Source organism: Narcine bancroftii, chromosome 5 (assembly GCF_036971445.1).
Source record: "Narcine bancroftii isolate sNarBan1 chromosome 5, sNarBan1.hap1, whole genome shotgun sequence".
NCBI lineage: Eukaryota > Metazoa > Chordata > Chondrichthyes > Torpediniformes > Narcinidae > Narcine > Narcine bancroftii.
Genome location: NC_091473.1, coordinates 234,748,563 through 234,766,762, shown reverse-complemented (window position 1 = coordinate 234,766,762; position 18,200 = coordinate 234,748,563). Strand labels below are relative to the sequence as shown.

At 39.7% G+C, this 18,200-nt stretch overlaps 1 protein-coding gene across 3 annotated transcripts in view; it reads left to right on the top strand.

Annotated features, from left to right (window-relative positions):
* The window catches only part of LOC138765048 (metabotropic glutamate receptor 4-like), a 972,526-nt gene that overhangs the window by 694,648 nt on the left and 259,678 nt on the right, over nt 1-18,200 (top strand). The gene's annotated exons all lie outside the window — the stretch shown is intronic.

The window sequence follows — 18,200 nt, the reverse complement described above, 5'->3', positions numbered from 1 at the left end:
GTCCATGCTTACCTTTTTAGTCAGTGTCCCAGTGTCTTTAGGCTAGGTCCAGCCATCTTGATTCCTGTGCGCTTGCCCAAGTCTTTGATTGGTGCATGCACGAGTCTTTGGTTGCAGTAGTTTCATGTATTGGAATTTGATGGGTTCAAGCATGAGAGTTAAGCAGCCTGATGTTATTGAATTTGCACCCTTAACTCTTATGCATGCCCCAACCAAACTCCAATACACAAGCTTATTGTGTATGCGCCAACCAAAGACTAGTATATGCGCACAAGAATCAAGTTGACGCACCCAGCCAAGGGTCTCCTGGACACTGGCTAATAAGGTATGTATGCACATTTTAGTTCTTGTATGCCTTGTATCTCCATTATTGTTGACAAATGCAACATAAACTGTAAAAAAAATTTTATTTTTTCTTGTGTTTAAAAAAAAATATTTCAGTCTTGTGTGTGGATGGATGTAAGTCGCATAGGCTGCATGTCAGGCAGTACCTGTACTTGTATCCCTAGGTCTCTACTACAGCACACTTAATGTTGCTGCCATTTACTATGCGAGTTCTGCCCTGTTTACTTGTAAATTTTACCTGTCATTCAGTGGCCCACTTTCCCACTATTTACTTTTAATTATACAACATGTTAGAAGGCAGTTTTAGCCCATGAAACCATGCTGGCCAATGACACCCAATTAAAATATGAACCCCATAGGTTTTAGAGGGTGGGAGGAAACTGGAGCAGAGGGAAAACCTACAAACTCCTTATAGCACTGGATTCGAACTTGGGTTACTGACACCGTTGTCAAGTTGAGTTTATTGTCCTCTGATTGCCCAAGAACAACCTGATGAAATGGTGGTCTCCAGTCCTCAGTGCAAAACTTGCAGATACACAACCAGACATAAAACACTTACAGACAAACAATACATATGCAGGACAAGAATTTGTATATACACATAAATATTGCTTTGTGAATATGAGAGTCTCGAATGGTTAATGTTAGCAGTTCCTCTGGTCGTTCATCATTCTCATTGCCCATGGGAAGAAGCTGTTCCTCCATCTGGTGGTGCTGGCTCTGATACTCCTGTATCTCTTTCCCAATGGGGGCAGCTGAAAGATGTGTGCTGGGTGGAAGGGGTCGTTAATGAATTTTTTGCACTCTCTTCCAACAAACACAGTAGCATCATGTCGATGGGGAGAAGGGAGACAGGAGTGGTCCTCTTTGCCATTCATGTGGTTTCTGTGGATTAATCTCTGATCAATTTATCTGCAGCAGCTGTACCAAATTGTGATGCAGCCGGCCAGGACCCTCTCGATAGAGCTCTCGTGGTGGTAGCTTTTCCTGCTTCAGTCTTCTCAGGAAGTGCAGTCATTGATGTGCCTTCCTGGCAACTGAGGAGATATTGAATGTCCATGATGGGTTCCTAGTTAAGTGAACTCCAAGAAACTTGATGCTCTCCACACTCTCCACCTCAGAGTTGTTGACGTGCAGTGGGAGGGTGGTCTTTCCCGATCCTCCTGAAATCCACAATTGTCTCTTTCTTTACATCATGGAATCAAACATAACTATTATTAGCGACCATGGCTGTTGCTTTGTCTCAAATGCTTGCTTGTCATGCAACTTAATGTATCAACCAATGAAACATCAAAATTGGCTTGAACAACATCGCAAATACAGAATATAAATACTGATCCTTGACAATTGTTGACTTTAATACCATTTTTGAAGTTAACTGAGGGATTGTAGTTAATTCTATAGAAACCATTTTGACACATGAAATTGAGCCTTCACAAAAATGTCCTTGTAGAAAGGTCTTCAACACCTGAAGATGATCCAACTTTTGCTAAACAGACCACCTGTTGAGATTCAACTTGTTAATCTCGCACCATATCACAAGATTTTCTACCTCTTCTAGGTAGTGTTGGGCATCGTTGTTGCTGATGAGGCATCTACTGTTGTGCCATCTTCCAAAATGATGACATTCTTGGAGGAGGATCTGGTGACATAATCATGTGTTAGTAGTGTAAACAGGAGTGTGTTGAGCACATAGCCCTGAGATGCATCAGTGCTCAGCATCACGGTGCTCTGCTATTGACCCAGACAAACTGTGGTCTTTCTGTTAAGAAGTCCAGAATCCCGTTTCAGAGAGGGGTTTTGAATCTCAGTGAGAACAATACAATCTGAAGTCAATGAACAGCAGCCTTCTAATCGAGTGGTACGAACTGTGATCTAGATTCAGTTGTAAGCTGAGATAACCTTCTTCACTATAACCACCAATTATAGCGTCATCTGCAATGTTTGACACAGGATTTGTTGAGGTCCACTTTGTAATTATATACATCAGTACATGTGTTCCTCTGTTTATCTGGAAAGCAGATGGAAGGCAATTCACAACTGTTAGCTGCAAAACTGGTTGTATTCACATAAAATACATGAATGCACAGAAACAGTTTCCATGGTATGAGCTTTTAATTTCCTTCTGAATAAAGCCTATGAAAACATAGGTTTCCTACTGTTTTAAAAAAAAATAGGCTAATTGAAGACTTGCTGACTAAAGCAAACTTCTCTAGTTATCGACAACGCCCAATGACTTCACATGCCTCAAAGAATATGTTCCCTGACCTCAATCTGCATACTCCCAGGAGACCTTCCAGAATCTGTGTTTGGGGAGGTCTGGGCAACCAGTGAACAAAGTACTGAAAAATTCAAGTCATAGAGACACAGTAAGAGACAGTGGAGAAGCAGACCCTTCATCCTATCATGTTCATACTGACCACTAGGCACCTATCCATGCCAAATTCCATTAATCTAATTTTTCATGCTATCCATATTTGCTTCAAGTCCTTCCAGATTCTACCACTCACTGGCAAATCAGGGGCAACTTACAGCAGACAATTAACCTACCAACCACAAGGTTCAGTATTCTTTATATTTGTGTAAGGCAAATAATCACCAGGAGCATTTGATTTAGGGTTAAGGCAGGCACCTCCACTATTAAGAGAAAGAGGTGTACAGAAATTGGTCCCTTCATAGACAGTCTCCATGGATTTGCCTCCAATGGTCCAGCAACCTCAATTCCTGTTTAGTCAATTGGCAAGCTGAACTCCAATCCAAACCTCTGATAGGATCAGGAAACCTCAGTGTCTGAGGATATTCAGAAGCCCTTCTTGCACTCGGCACTTCCTCGAGTCCTAATTCTGATACCTGGTTCCCATGAGCAGCCAGAGCCTGATACAAGTCTGTGTCTTTCAGACGTGAAATGAAACTAAACCACCTGGACAAAGCCTATAGGAGAGCATGCAAACTCCACACAGATAGCACCCGACATTAAAACGGGTCTATGGCACTGTGAGGTAGCAGCCCGACTAACTTTGCCAGTGTGCAACTTTGTTGACGAATTTTCCTTCCTGGTAAGTAAATTATTGACAGGTGGATGAGCTTTCTAACAGGTTTTCACACAAGTACCAGTCCAATACATCCACATTCTCTGCCCCCAGTGTTCTGGGCATCTACAGCTAGATGGATGATTTGTAAAAAAAAAACTCATCTAATTATTTATTATTCCATAATGGGGATTCAACAACCCTGTCCTTTAGCAAAAAAAATGAATAAAAGTGCAAGTAGTCTTCTCAGAAGACAAGTGAAAACTATCTTGCTCTCAGTTCAAAGCAAGATTAAGCCTCCTGCAATTTATTCAATTAAAACTACCATATCACTGAGAACATTGACTTGAGGATTAACTGGAGTGTATGTGAAATATTCTGAGCTCCAGTGATGTGAGTGTAATGATTGTTCTACTTTTGTGGAACTGTGTATATTTTGCATATGATAAGGACTGTAAATGACTGCAACACTTCAAGTGTTTCTCATTTCTGTAATGGTTTGATAAGGATTTGGGGAACTACATTTTTTCTTATTCAAGGTACTAATGTGTAGGAGCACAAAGGGTAGCTTTGTGACCATACAAATGCTAATTTTGTATTTAAAACACAGCCATAAGAAACAATGGGATATTTTTGCTGTGACAGCATCGAGTCCACGCTGCTGAAGATCCAGCTGCGCTGGGTGGGTCACGTCTCCAGAATGGAGGACCATCGCCTTCCCAAGATCGTGTTATATGGCGAGCTCTCCACTGGCCACCGTGACAGAGCTGCACCAAAGAAAAGGTACAAGGACTGCCTAAAGAAATCTCTTGGTGCCTGCCACATTGACCACCGCCAGTGGGCTGATATCGCCTCAAACCGTGCATCTTGGCGCCTCACAGTTTGGCGGGCAGCAATCTCCTTTGAAGAAGACTGCAGAGCCCACCTCACTGACAAAAGGCAAAGGAGGAAACACCCAACACCCAACCCCAACCAACCAATTTTCCCCTGCAACCGCTGCAACCGTGTCTGCCTGTCCCGCATCGGACTTGTCAGCCACAAACGAGCCTGCAGCTGACGTGGACATTTACCCCCTCCATAAATCTTCGTCCGCGAAGCCAAGCCAAAGAATGGTTTTTTTTTCCCCCTCTTATTGAAGTTCTGGCACAGCAAATAATTGATAAATCCATGAAGATTATTTCCACGGTGTAGATGCGAAAAGAATGGCACAGAAATATTTCTTTTATTTTAAAGACCTCTTAGTAAACTCTCAAAATTCCTTAATTAGCCATAACTAATTTAACTATATAGTGATTCCTTAATTTTAACTTTGCCAATGGATGCAAGCACTATTGCTGAAGAATGCAGATCTATTTCCATGTGTTGAGGCCAATTTCAAAGCCATTGTCAAGGCTTCACTGAAGTATGAGAGGTTGAACCAAACACTCAACCCTTGCAAGACAGAAGTCCTGCCATCGCTGCATAACCTTTCTAAAATCAAGGTTCACAGTGAGACCTTGGAAAAGGTATACCATTTCTGGTATCTCAGATGCTGCTTCTCGGTGATAGACGTTCATCTCCACCTTCAATGTTCCACTGCCTACGGTCATTTGAAGTTGAGTAGAAGGGTACTTTCTGGACTTCAAATCTGGGACAAAACTCATTACCTGAGGAGGAGCAATGATTCCTGATTTCCTGAGGATTTCTGAAACCAGCATGGGTATGGCAAAGCACTAAAAATGCTACCAATGCTCACACTCCTCAAGATCTTTGATTTAATTGGAAGGGTAAGCAACCAAATGTCGGTGTCCATTCTCAGCTACACACAGTCAGATCCACTGCACAGGCCACAGTGGTCACTTACCTGACACCAGGACCCTTTCTCTGAGCTCCATTATGGCACCAGATATAAAATGTGCTCGGAGCCTCCATCATGAAATGCAACATTCCCACTGAGTATTGAGAAGCTTTGTTCCATGACTACTCAAAGGTGCAATCAAGGTAGTTTGACAAACTTGAGGCCATATTTTAGGATCACAAAGAACCTCAACGTATTCATCAATTGGCCCATCCGTTGCCTCCTACCCACATTGGCTCGTCAACCACCTCAGATCCTTACACTACTCTCCCATCTACCTACCAGAAGCTGCACATTAGTTTGATTATTTTGCACAATGGTGAATTGCACAAAGAACTATTCTGTTTTGGACTAAAGATGAGGTCTTGATTAAAATAACTGTTGACCTGAAACACAGCCCCATGCAGCTTTGAATACAAAATGGACTTTGGTTCTTGGCACCTTAAGCACTGAGAAGAATGAAAAGAAAGCATGATAAACCTACCTTATTTTAACTACTGGAATTAATACAGTGATAATGGAAACTATGGAAAAACTCTCAGATTTTGACAAGTCTATAGTTATTGTAAAAAAAAAATTGTAATGCGCTGTATAATTGTATTTACCCATTTATTACATCCTTCACATAATTAATAATCATTAAGTGTATTCATTTTTGATACATTAAGTAGCATTCTTCATCTGGCTATCCATCCTGTAGGAAGATGATGGTTCCTTTCAGTCAGTTTCTGGGGTTTATACTCCACTCCTCAAAGAAGCAGCATGTGCGTGAATGGATTTTAGTTGAGTAGGGGGTTGCCAGGTTCAAACCCACCCTCTCAACATCCCAGATCCAAGATGGCTGGGGGAAGTTCTGTTGCTGCGAGTGGCCTTTCCGCGGTTCACGGCACGTGTTTGCTCGATGGTCGTTGACCCTATGAGGGTTTGTCCACCCTTTGACAGGTCTTGTTTTTCATCCTGCAGGGTGTCAATCCTCCCTTTACACCAGGCAAGCTTTGTTTAGTTGCTGACCGTCCAACAATGTGGCAGGTAATACTGGGTTACATGGTACCAGTAGCACCCAGACAAGTGACCTGACACATTAAGTATCATAGTTGTGTTGTGTTAAGAGAGCAACCAAGAAGAGGAATGAACTGTAATTGCTCAAAACACAAGTATGGATCAGATTCATTAAAATAATCCCAATAGAAAATGTCAAGTTCAATTCCTAGTCTGTGTTTCTTGCTTATTCTATCCCTTCTATCTTTGTCTTCTCTTTGGCTTGGCTTCGCGGATGAAGATTTATGGAGGGGTAATGTCCACGTCAGCTGCCAATTGCTGATGCGGGACAGGCAGACAAGGTTGCAAGGGAAAATTGGTTGGTTGGGGTTGGGTGTTGGGTATTTCCTCCTTTGACTTTTGTCAGTGAGGTGGGCTCTGCGGTCTTCTTCAAAGGAGGTTGCTGCCCGCCGAAATGTGAGGTGCCAAGATGCACGGTTTGAGACGATATTAGCCCACTGGCAGTGGTCAATGTGGCAGGCACCAAGAGATTTCTTTAGGCAGTCCTTGTATCTCTTCTTTGGTGCACCTCTGTCACGGTGGCCAGTGGAGAGCTCGCCATATAACACGATCATGGGAAGGCGATGGACTTCCATTCTGGAGACGTGACCTGCCCAGCGCAGCTGGATCTTCAGCAGCGTGGACTCGATGCTGTCGGCCTCTGCCATCTCGAGTACTTCGATGTTAGGGATGAAGTCGTTTCAATGAATGTTGAGGATGGAGCGGAGACAACGCTGGTGGAAGCGTTCTAGGAGCCGTAGGTGATGCCGGTAGAGGACCCATGATTCAGAGCTGAACAGGAATGTGGATATGACAACGGCTCTGTATACGCTAATCTTTGTGAGTTTTTTCAGTTGGTTGTTTTTCCAGACTCTTGTGTAGTCTTCCAAAGGCGTTATTTGCCTTGGCGAGTCTGTTGTCTAGCTCGTTGTCGATCCTTGCATCTGATGAAATGGTGCAGCCGAGATAGGTAAACTGGTTGACCGTTTTGAGTTTTGTGTGCCCGATGGAGATGTGGGGGGGCTGGTAGTCATGGTGGGGAGCTGGCTGATGGAGGACCTCAGTTTTCTTCAGGCTGACTTCCAGGCCAAATATTTTGGCAGTTTCCGCAAAACAGGACATCAAGCGTGAAGAGCTTGCTCTGAATGGGCAACTAAAGCGGCATCGTCTGCAAAGAGTAGTTCACGGACAAGTTTCTCTTGTGTCTTGGTGTGAGCTTGCAGGCGCCTCAGATTGAAGAGACTGCCATCCGTGCGTGCGGTACCGGATGTAAACAGCGTCTTCATTGTTGAGGTCTTTCATGGCTTGGTTCAGCATCATGTTGAAGAAGATTGAAAAGAGGGTTGGTGCGAGAACGCAGCCTTGCTTCACGCCATTGTTAATGGAGAAGGGTTCAGAGAGCTCATTGCTGTATCTGACCCGACCTTGTTGGTTTTCGTGCAGTTGGATAACCATGTTGAGGAACTTTGGGGGGCATCTGAGGCGCTCTAGTATTTGTATCTAGTACTAGAGTGCCTTATTCTATCCAATTTTGCAATAAATACACCACAATTTTTTTTGTATCTCGAGTTTAAGAGAAATAGTGACCTGCCAAGAATTCCTCTTTGTGATTCCCATACATTAACTACAGTGAAAAGTACATCTGGAGGAGCTTCGCATTTGAAGGTCAACCCAAAATTTGTATTTTGCTACAATTTTTTTTAAAACTTAGGGATTCTGTGAATGCCCAATTGTAGTACAGTTGGTTTCTCTTGAGTTGATCTGTCTATAACTGTGGGACCATATTCAGGAGATATGATTTTAAGTGAAATGGCCAATACCTTGCTGAGTTTGTTATTTCATGGAATTGGTCTTTAATCTGCTCTCCATTAATGATGCATGTTTGGGGTCATTGTCCTTAGTTCTCAACTCTGAGTAAATTGGAGATTGATTCTTTCATTGTGGCAAATGACATTTGGGGATCTGCTTCACCATGGCAGTGTTAGAGGATGGTTGTTTGCTAGTGAATTGAATTTTTGGCTCTTTCAAACCTGCGCACTTCTAATCAAATGATCAATAATCACCAGAATCAATGGCCCATTTAAACTTAGTTCAATTTTTTTTTTAAATCACAAAGGTTCAGAGGGTACATCAAATTTCAACTTTATAATAAGCTTTCCAATATCATAAAGATGTGAGCAATTCCCATTTGTTCACACAGATTTTAGATAATTATAGCTTCTAATGTCAGAGATTTAAACAATTCTCAGTGGAATCCAATAAACGTAATCAATAAATGCATTGCCTGACACTGCCAACAGTTGTGAGATTAAAAATGTGTGATATTTGCTTTTCTGCAAAGGAACCTGACCCCCAAATGACTTTGTGTCATGCAATGAACCATTGGGCTATTGAAAATGATTTCAAACATCAAATGAACCAAATGGGGGTATGTTGAAAAGACTTAGATGGTGGTTTATTGAATTTAAACCTGGTGAAAACAAATTCTGCTTAATTTCCACCTTTGCCCAGCTCGGGCGTTGGTCCATATCCAACAATCTACTAATAAATTTCAACTGAGCTGCATCATAACAATTTTGAAAATAAGGTAACTGCAATCCACCTAAGGCATATTTCCATCAAGTTTAAATAGAGCTACACGAGCTAACTTCCCTTTCCATAAAAACTCCCGTACTGCTCTATTCAAATCCTGAAAAAAAACTCCTAAGTATTTAATCCTATCGGACCATTTTATTTTTATAATAATTTTATACTCTGAATAATCTCCATCCCCAACTGGCAATATTTCACTCTTATCCCAGTTTACTTTATATCCAGACAATTCCCCAAACTTTATCAATCTTGTAAATGTCTCAGACTGTTCTGGTTCTGTCAAATATACCAACACATTATCTGCGAATAAATTAATCTTATATTCATCTTCCGCAATTTTCATTCCTTTAATCTTATCATTCTGTTGTATCGTCTGAGCTAACTGTTCAATAGCTAATGCAAATAAGGCTGGTGATAATGGTCGATTGTCGGGTCGATCGCATTAATTTAAATGATGATGAAATTTGGCCATTTGTCACCATCCTGGCAATTGGTTTGTATATAAAGCCTTAAGCAAGCCAATAAAATAAGGGCCAAAGTTAAACTTCTCTAACACCTTAAATAAAAAATTCCACTCAACCCTATCAAAGGCTTTTTCTGCATCCAGCTGTCTAAATGCATTGACTAAAGTTATCAATCTAAGAATATTGTCAGATGCATTTCTATTTTTAATAGAACCTATTTGATCTATATGTATCAACTGGGGGAAATATTTGGCAAGTCTATTCACTAACACTTTAGCTATAATTTTATAAGCAACATTTAATAAAGAAATAGGCCTATACGAAGATACTTTCAATGGATCTCTATCTTTCTTGGGAATCACAGTAATTATAGTGCTCGAACAAGATTCAGATAATGCCTGCTCTTCAGTTACTTGCTGCAAAACATCTCCAAATACAGAAGATGAATCTTCATAAAATACTTTATAAAATTCAGGTGAAAGACCATCATCTGGTGACTTTCCATTTGGCATCTCCTGCATAGCCTCTTTAATCTTAAAATCCGTGAATGGAACTTCCAATTATTTAACCTCTTCCTCCCCTAAAAGAGGTAAATTTAATTTAGATAAATAAGTTTCAATAAAACCAGGGTCCTGCTTTCCCTCAGAAGTATATAATTTTTGGTAAAATGAATAAAACTGGTCATTAATTTCCTGAGGTTTATAGGTAACTATTGAATTCTTTTTCACAGCATTAATACTTTGTGATGCCTGTTCTGTTTTTAATTGCCATGCTAATACTTTATGGGCTCTCTCACCTAATTCGTAATAACGTTGCTTAGATCGATTAAGTAGGCGCTCACACTGATGAGTTTGTAATATTATAACGCAACTTCACCTTCATTAAAGTAGCTTTTTTTAATCTTCTGTAACATCTTTCTGAAATTCCTTTTCCAATTCAGTAATTTGTTTCTCTAACATTAAACTTTCTGCTACATATTGCTTTTTAACTTTCATTGTATAACTAATGATTTGCCATTGTAAATATGCTTTCAAAGCATCCCGCAGTACAAAATTACTATGTACTAAATTAGCATTCTCAATCAAAAATAATTTAATCTGCTCCTTAACAAAAGTAATAAATTCCAGTTTCAACAACATTGCATTAAATCTCCATCTATAAGACAATTGTACCACCTCTGAACTCACACAAGAAAAAAATAACATAGAATGATTTGATATAACCTGGCTTTTATATTCAGCCTGCAATACACTACCCAACAAATGCCCTGAAATTTTAAAAAAATCTATTCTAGAAAATGAGTCGTGTCTAGACGAATGAAAAAAAAATTCTCAGTAGGGTTCATTCTCCTCCAAACATCAACCAAATTCAAATCTTCCGTTAAAGCTCTTATTTGTGTTGCTACCTTCGATTTCCTTGTATTTTTCTGAGATCTTCCAATAAAGGATCCAAAACACAATTAAAACCTCCCCCTACCAATATATTATTATTGGCCTGATTTAACAACAAAAAAAGCTTCTGACATAAACCATTCATCCTTTACATTAGGTGCATAAATATTTAACAAAATCCATGATTCACCAAAAATTTTACAATTAACCATTAAAACCCTACCAGCATTTCCTTCAAACGATTCCAACTCAAACGGTAATTTCTTATGAACTAAAATTGCTACTCCCTGCGCCTTAGAATTAAAAGTAGAAAACACATGCCCAATCTATTTTCTCTTTAATTTCAAATGTTCTTATTTAGTCAAGTGTGTTTCTTGCAAAAAAGCATTATCAACTTTCATTTTTATTATAGAGGCCAAAACTCATTTACGCTTAATTGGGTTATTCAAACCCTGGACATTAAATGTTGCAAAATTCAAATTAGACATTTCTAAATCTAATAATATATCCCACTACTATAAAATAATGCTCCCCTTCTAAGTCTCGTAACATTCTAATCTCCCCTATAAAAAAAATTCCCAAAAAAAAGACAATCCCAAAACAAACTACTAAAAAGTAGTAGCCCCCCCTAAAAATCTGGGTGTGGTAAAGCCCACTAGTGGCAGGTGACTAAAGGTCAACCCCCCAAGTCAGACTTTCACAAAGTACGTAGACAAAAACATTCAACTCAGTGATTCCAGTCCCAAAGATTGTTCCAGATCCTCAATATCGAGAAGACTGAGTCAATTCCACTTTTTTCCCATTCTTTTCATATTTTCCATTCTTCCCATTTCCATTACCATTGACCCTTCTCTTAAGTGACAATGGTGATGATTGCCCATTTCCTCATAAATCTGGCAATGAATTAGCAAAAATTAATGCATCATAATCCTTTTCAAAAAACTTTCAATACTGCCGAATAATGAAAAGCAAATTTATATCCCTTTCGCCACGATACTTCTTTAGCTGAGGTAAATTCTCGGTGCCTTCTAATAATTTCTTGACTCAAATCTGCATTTAAAAAAAAACGCTCTATTTGAACCCTCATTGGAGCCTGATTCTCTCGTGCTTTCTGCACCGCCATTCACAGTATCATTTCTCTGTCCTGATATTTCAAGCAATGAACCAAAACTGCTCATGGTGGTTGACCTGGGAATGGTTTCTTCCTTAATGATCTATGCGCCCGATCTAACACCAGACCATCTGGAAAAAATTCCTTGCCCAACACTTCTGGGATCCATTTCTTAAAAAAACTTCTCCGGGTCTGAACCTTCTATATCTTCCGGAAGACCTACTATTTTGACATTATTTCTTCGACTTTGATTTTCTAATGAATCAATCTTCTTCAATAATTCCTTCTTCTGAATCCCCCAGTCTACAAAAGAATCCTCCACTTTTTCCATTTTTTCTCTATTACGCTCCACTGGATTCTTGCATTCAAAAAAAGCCTCTTCGATCTTTTTAAAGTTATCTTGTACATTGTCCACTGATCTTATACATCCATTAACATAACTTTTAACTTCAGTAATATCTTTCTTCACAAAGGTTATTTCTTCACACATAGTGTTCATTTTAGTTCTCATTTCCAGAAATACTTGAATCATCTGAATAGACATCTGCATCAACATATTTTCCATTTGCTGAGCAATCCCTTCCAGAATTGTAAACACAGAATCCATTCCAGGTTCCATCACCCCCCTTTGAGGCCTACCTTCTTTACTCTCAGTCCCCAGTTCTTCAAATTCTAATAAGGTTGAACTCTCTTCCTCTTCAAGAGCAATAGGTCCTCTTCTGGTGCGCCTGCGGGTCTGGACACCCGACGACAGTGTGCCGACCTCGTCAGCCCGCCGTCGCTTGAGCTCCCCCACAGCCCACACCTTATCCAGTAGTTCGCGAACCTGTGAAGCACCACGCATGTCCAGCAAGGTCACCGACCGTGCAGGTGCATCTTCCAATGCTACACTGTGCAGCCCCAGACCACCAGGCAATGTTGCGGGCTTGCAGGCCTGTCCTTGCTCGGCTGGCCCACCTGCACGCCGGACTCACGAGCACGCGAGTCTTAACCGGCCGAGCTCGTCGCTGAGCTGGCACCATCTTGCGGATGCTTAAGTGGAGCCGACGTGATACTTAACTGGGCAGGAGTCCTCTGAAGCTTGGGGGGTCCAGTGGACGACTCCGTGGTTTCAACTTGGTCAGTAGGCCTTAATTCTTCCAATACTTTTTTTCAAAAGGTCATTTCTTTTGCAACTGAACTTTTGATTTTTTTTCACGTTTGCAGCCATTTCAATCCTCCACTCTTCCAAATCTGTAAACAATATTTTTCATCACTTTTATAACTTTTAAAATTGTGTATTTAATAGTCTAACTGGGGAAGGGTAGAACCATACGTCTACCCTCCACGCCATCTTGCCATGCCCTCTCATTTGACATTTTTAGGACCTCTTAACAAATTTGCTCAGTAATGTTTTCAGTTCCTTCACTAATTGGATGTCTCTGACTTGCTTGGACTCTGACTGATTGGATTGCTCAAGATCTTCAGAGGGTATTGAAGAATCAACCACACTTCTTTGAGTTGGTTGAAATTTATGAGCCAGCCAAAATGGGTGGGATACGATCATGCAGTCAATAAGAGACTCTGCAATGGAAGTAATCCCTTTAACCCACTTTATTCACAATCCTGCATGAATCTCATTTTTAAAAAATTCTTACATTCTCATCAACTCCCTCAAAACGCCATTATATTTCGGTCATCCTAAATTGTCCCTACCCCACAACCGGTACAATTTACAGTGGCCAAATAACTTATCAGCTGGGACTTGTGTTGATGTGGGTGGAAACTCGCGTAGTAACAGGCAAAATGCATATCAACAAATATCCTTTCCTGCAGTAATCAATGAGCAAAGTTGGATTTCACGACATTTCATTAGATGTATGACAGATGTTTTAATTATTTGATTCAATTCCCCACCAGTGATGCTACTACGCCAGCATCTGGTTCTGCCTTAATTATCCAGGATTCTGGACCCAAGATACTAAGTTAAAGCATTTTCAAATTGTGTACAGAATGAAATATTTTCTCAAATTTTGAGTTATGTGGGGGAAAAAAAATAACAAAATGGAGCTTCCAGCCATATTTTCTGCAACTTTTCGACCAGTTAATGACAAATAGCAAATTTTATTTATAAAAAAAAAGCAAAAAATGAAAATAAACATCTGTGTAAATCAACATATAAATAATTTTTTGTGCCTTTATATGACTAGCATTCATGTGTGTGTCTGGTAGTTAAGAATCACTTAGGACGAAAATTGTCTCATGATGCAAGAGTGATTTAGGGAAGTCTCCGAAGTGTAACCAGTAATAATTGCTGGATAGACAGTTGGTCTTCACAGGTCTGTTTGCATTGGTAACCATAGAGATTTGTTTTGCTGAATAATCAAAAAAATAATGATTAGTATTTCCTGAATAATTATCCTTTCAACTGATGACACTGAATAAATATAATTGAATGAACAATCCTTGTTTAAAGTCAAAATGATATGTACTGGGGATTAAACTACCATTTTGTTTACAGATATGACAGCCCTAATTGTTCAGCTCTTTGTTGTTATGTATTTAGTTTTGCCTTGCAACCTTACTGCTATGAATAAAACATGTATCAAAGCAAATTGTCAATCCTAGACATATTGCGGTGCTACAAAACTCAAATGCATTGTTCAACCTGCTCTTTAAATGAGGTTACTTAGTCATGTGTGGCTGGTTGAGATGCTTCGTAAACAGCTCTATACCAGTAATTGAACTGCAGCTATCTATAAGATGAAGCTTTTCTTCTCGTGAAGTGGTTAACCTGTTTTGACATTATGTATTGCATTTGTTGAAAAGACTCAAGTTGTCCATAGAACAATGCAGGAATAGGCACTTCATCCCACCGTGTCTACACCAGCCATATTGCCAGTCCTCATGAGTCCCATCAGCCTGCACATGGTTTGTTTCTGTCTCTTGCCTACCTCTTCCTGTACCTGTCTAAATGCCTCGTGACCATGGTAATTGTATCTGCTTCTCTCACCTTCCCTGGCAGCGTGTTTGAGGCACAAATTTCTGTTTATAAAAAAAAAAAAAAAAAAAAATTTTTAAATTAAATTAATTTCACATCTCCATGAAACTTTCCCCCTCTTACCTTAAAGCTATGCCCTCTAGTATTTAACATTTCATCCTGGGAAAAAGACTATCTACACCTCTCATAATTCTATCAGGTCAACCCTCAATCTCCAACTCTCCAGAGAAAACCAAATTTGTCCAACCTTTGCTTGTGGCTAATAAATTCCAATTCAGACATCCTCATGGTGAGCCTGTTCTGCACCCTATCCACCGGGTTCCCATCTCTCCTATAGAATGGCAACCACAAATGCACACAATTCTCCAAATGTAACCTGACTGAAGTTTTATATATGAGCAACATTACTTTCCAACCTTTTTTTATTTAATGCCACAACAGATGGAAGCAGACATGCCATATCTCATCTTTACCACTCTATCCATTTATGATGGCACTTTCATGGAGCTCTAAATGCATCCCAAGCTCCCACTCTACATCAAGGGTCCTGTCATTGACTTTATATTTTTCCCTGGTACGTGACATCGTAAAATGCATAACCCTGCACTTGTTCAGATGAAGCTTCCATTTCTTTGCCCAAATTTCCAACTCGCCCATCTTCTGCTTTATCATTTGACAACCTTCCTTGGTGTCCACAATTAAATTTAAAAAAAACTTTTGCTTTTAAACATGCACTATGCTAACATGAAATTATTTCTCTCTTGTGTATGAAGACAAAATATTTAGACCAATTTAAGTTTCCATTTACAAATTTTTGAAAGAAGTGGTCAAATCTAGAGTCAATCACTCTCTCATAATTCACTAGCTTTGCAACCACATAGCTGACACCTTTTTTTTCTTGGAGCACTATGTCAGTCATTGTATTCAGAATTCAGCTCTCAACCTAATCCATTTTGTTTCTGGATAGCTTAGAAAGAAATAAACTAAAACATTCCAGTGAAAAAACTGACAACGCCGGAAATATTCAGCAGAATCTACGGAGAATGAAATATGGGGAACATTTCAGGTTGATGGATGTTCTTTCATTAAAATTAGGAAAGGCTAGAAAACGAGCATGTTTTAAGGATACAGGGTTAGGGAGAGAAAAAAAGAATGTCTGTGGCAAGGTGGAGATGAAAAATTGCCTCGCACAGTATTGGTGGGGCTGAGAGAGGGTGGTGAAGGTTTGCTGATAGTAGGAGACCTGTTTGGAGAAAGTGTTAATGGAGGGATATGAATGAGAGCAGAGGAGAGAGTTTTTTTTTTAAAGTTGTAGAATTATGCGATTCAGGAAACAATAATTACATTTAAAATTGCTCCAAAATATCGAAAGGATCAGACAAATCTATATAGAGAGAGAAAACATGTTAATGTTGTTCTGACACAAACTGTAAGCTTATCCTAAATATCTGGGTGACTGATCTGAAGACTGAAGTTCAGCAGAAAACCTTAAAAGTAATCAAAATTTACACCTTTGAGGATTTAAGCAACAGGAATTAATAATTTGCAGTACTTCATGGTATCAGGTATATGGAGAGCAAAATGGAATAGCAGAGATGTACAGGAGAGCTCTGTGATACTGGAGATTGCTACCTAGAAATTGGTCTGTCTCATGAATTTCCATAACATGAAGTCATGTTATTTGCTCATGCATCAAAATGTGAGTTGAAAAAGAAACAAATTCAACTTATTTATTTATTTTCCACATAAATTTCTGAAGAGCACATTTTTATTCCATATCCCAATTGCATAGTGTTCAATTTCAATCTCAACAGCTCACAAATATGCTGTGCCAAGCAAGTTTTGAACAGCATTGGAGATAGTGGGAAAATAACAATTTGGAAATATTTTTTGTTCTTTCATTGCTCAGATGAGATCCTGGACCTCTCCATGCAATATCATTCATTAGAAGACTTCAGCCCTTCAGGAAAGTTGCTTGCTACCACATTTCTTTTGACTAAGGAAGGATACGTAATAAATGTTGGATTTGACATTGATAGCTATATCCTGGCCAACAAAGAAATATTAAAAATGCATGCAGCTAACACAAGGGTCTAGAATTTCTTCAACCAGATATCATTAACATAAACCTCCCTTTTCTGTTTAGACTCCCTCCCCCCCTCCACCTCACTCTGGGTCTGTCTTCTTTCCAGAGAACCAAATTCAATTTTTTCTTCTTATCAATTTTTTCTTATATCTTTTTGGCTGTTGCTCTGGAGTTTTTCTCTCTCCCCATCCCCCACCCCCCTTCTCTCAATCTTTAATTGAGTTGCTTGTCTACTTTTTTGCCAATACCTTGAGGAAGACTGCAGAGCCCACCTCACTGACAAAAGTCAAAGAAGGAAAAACCCAACCCCAACCAACCAATTTTCCCTTGCATCCGTGCCTGCCTGTCCTGCATCGGACTTGTCAGTCACCAACGAGTCTGCAGCAGACGTGGACATACCCCTCCATAAATCTTCGTCCGCGAAGCCAAGCCAAAGAAAGATATCCTATGGAAGTTGCAAGACTGGCTGAATGCCTCTAGGATTTCTGTTGTGCTTTTATTGGAGTTTCTTTTGGTTGTCTATCAATCAAACCTCAACACTTTCCTACCAGTTAAACTTGCTCGTGATCTGAGTGGATCCCCGGTGAGAACTTGCTCAAGAAAATTTGCTCAGAACTTAATGTCAGAGCAGTAAGCTTAACACAAGTAATATATGCGCTGCACTTGGACCAGCTCTTAAAGCTGAGAATCAGAAATTATTGTCATAAACATGTCAGGAAACATTGTTTTTGTAGCAGAATTACAGTGAAAACGTTTGTATAAACCACATTACAAAATAAATAAAAATAGTCCAAGAAAAAGAAAAAAAGATTAAACAAGGACGTGTCTACAGTTCATCGTTCATTCAGAAATTAGATGGTTGTGGGCCATGGTACCCCTGCATTCAAGAGTATTTGGTAACATACTGAATTTCCTCAAAGGGTAGATTTCACAAAGGAGCTGCTGGGAAATTGCAATGATTTGAGCTGCATTGTTGAAGACAAGTGGTCGACTGCTCTGGAATGCAATGAAATTAACAGCAGTGATTGATTGTGTAGCAATTCTGGGCATTTATGTTCAAACATGCTTGGGTGAGACTTCCAAACATCATCAAAGTTCCAGAAACAAAGGCTGGCAGTTCCACACAGACATGTTGGCAACTGAACCATTGCAATTATGCAATGTTGTTATTCAAAACCCTGAAGCAATTGGCACAAAAATGCTCCCCAATCACCAGACAGCTTTTCTGGTCAGTTGTTGAAAATCCGTTTCAGTTAGAAAGGTGATTCAACCACTTGCTATTTCCACACACTGATCGTTCCTCTGACCTTTTGATTAATAAACATGT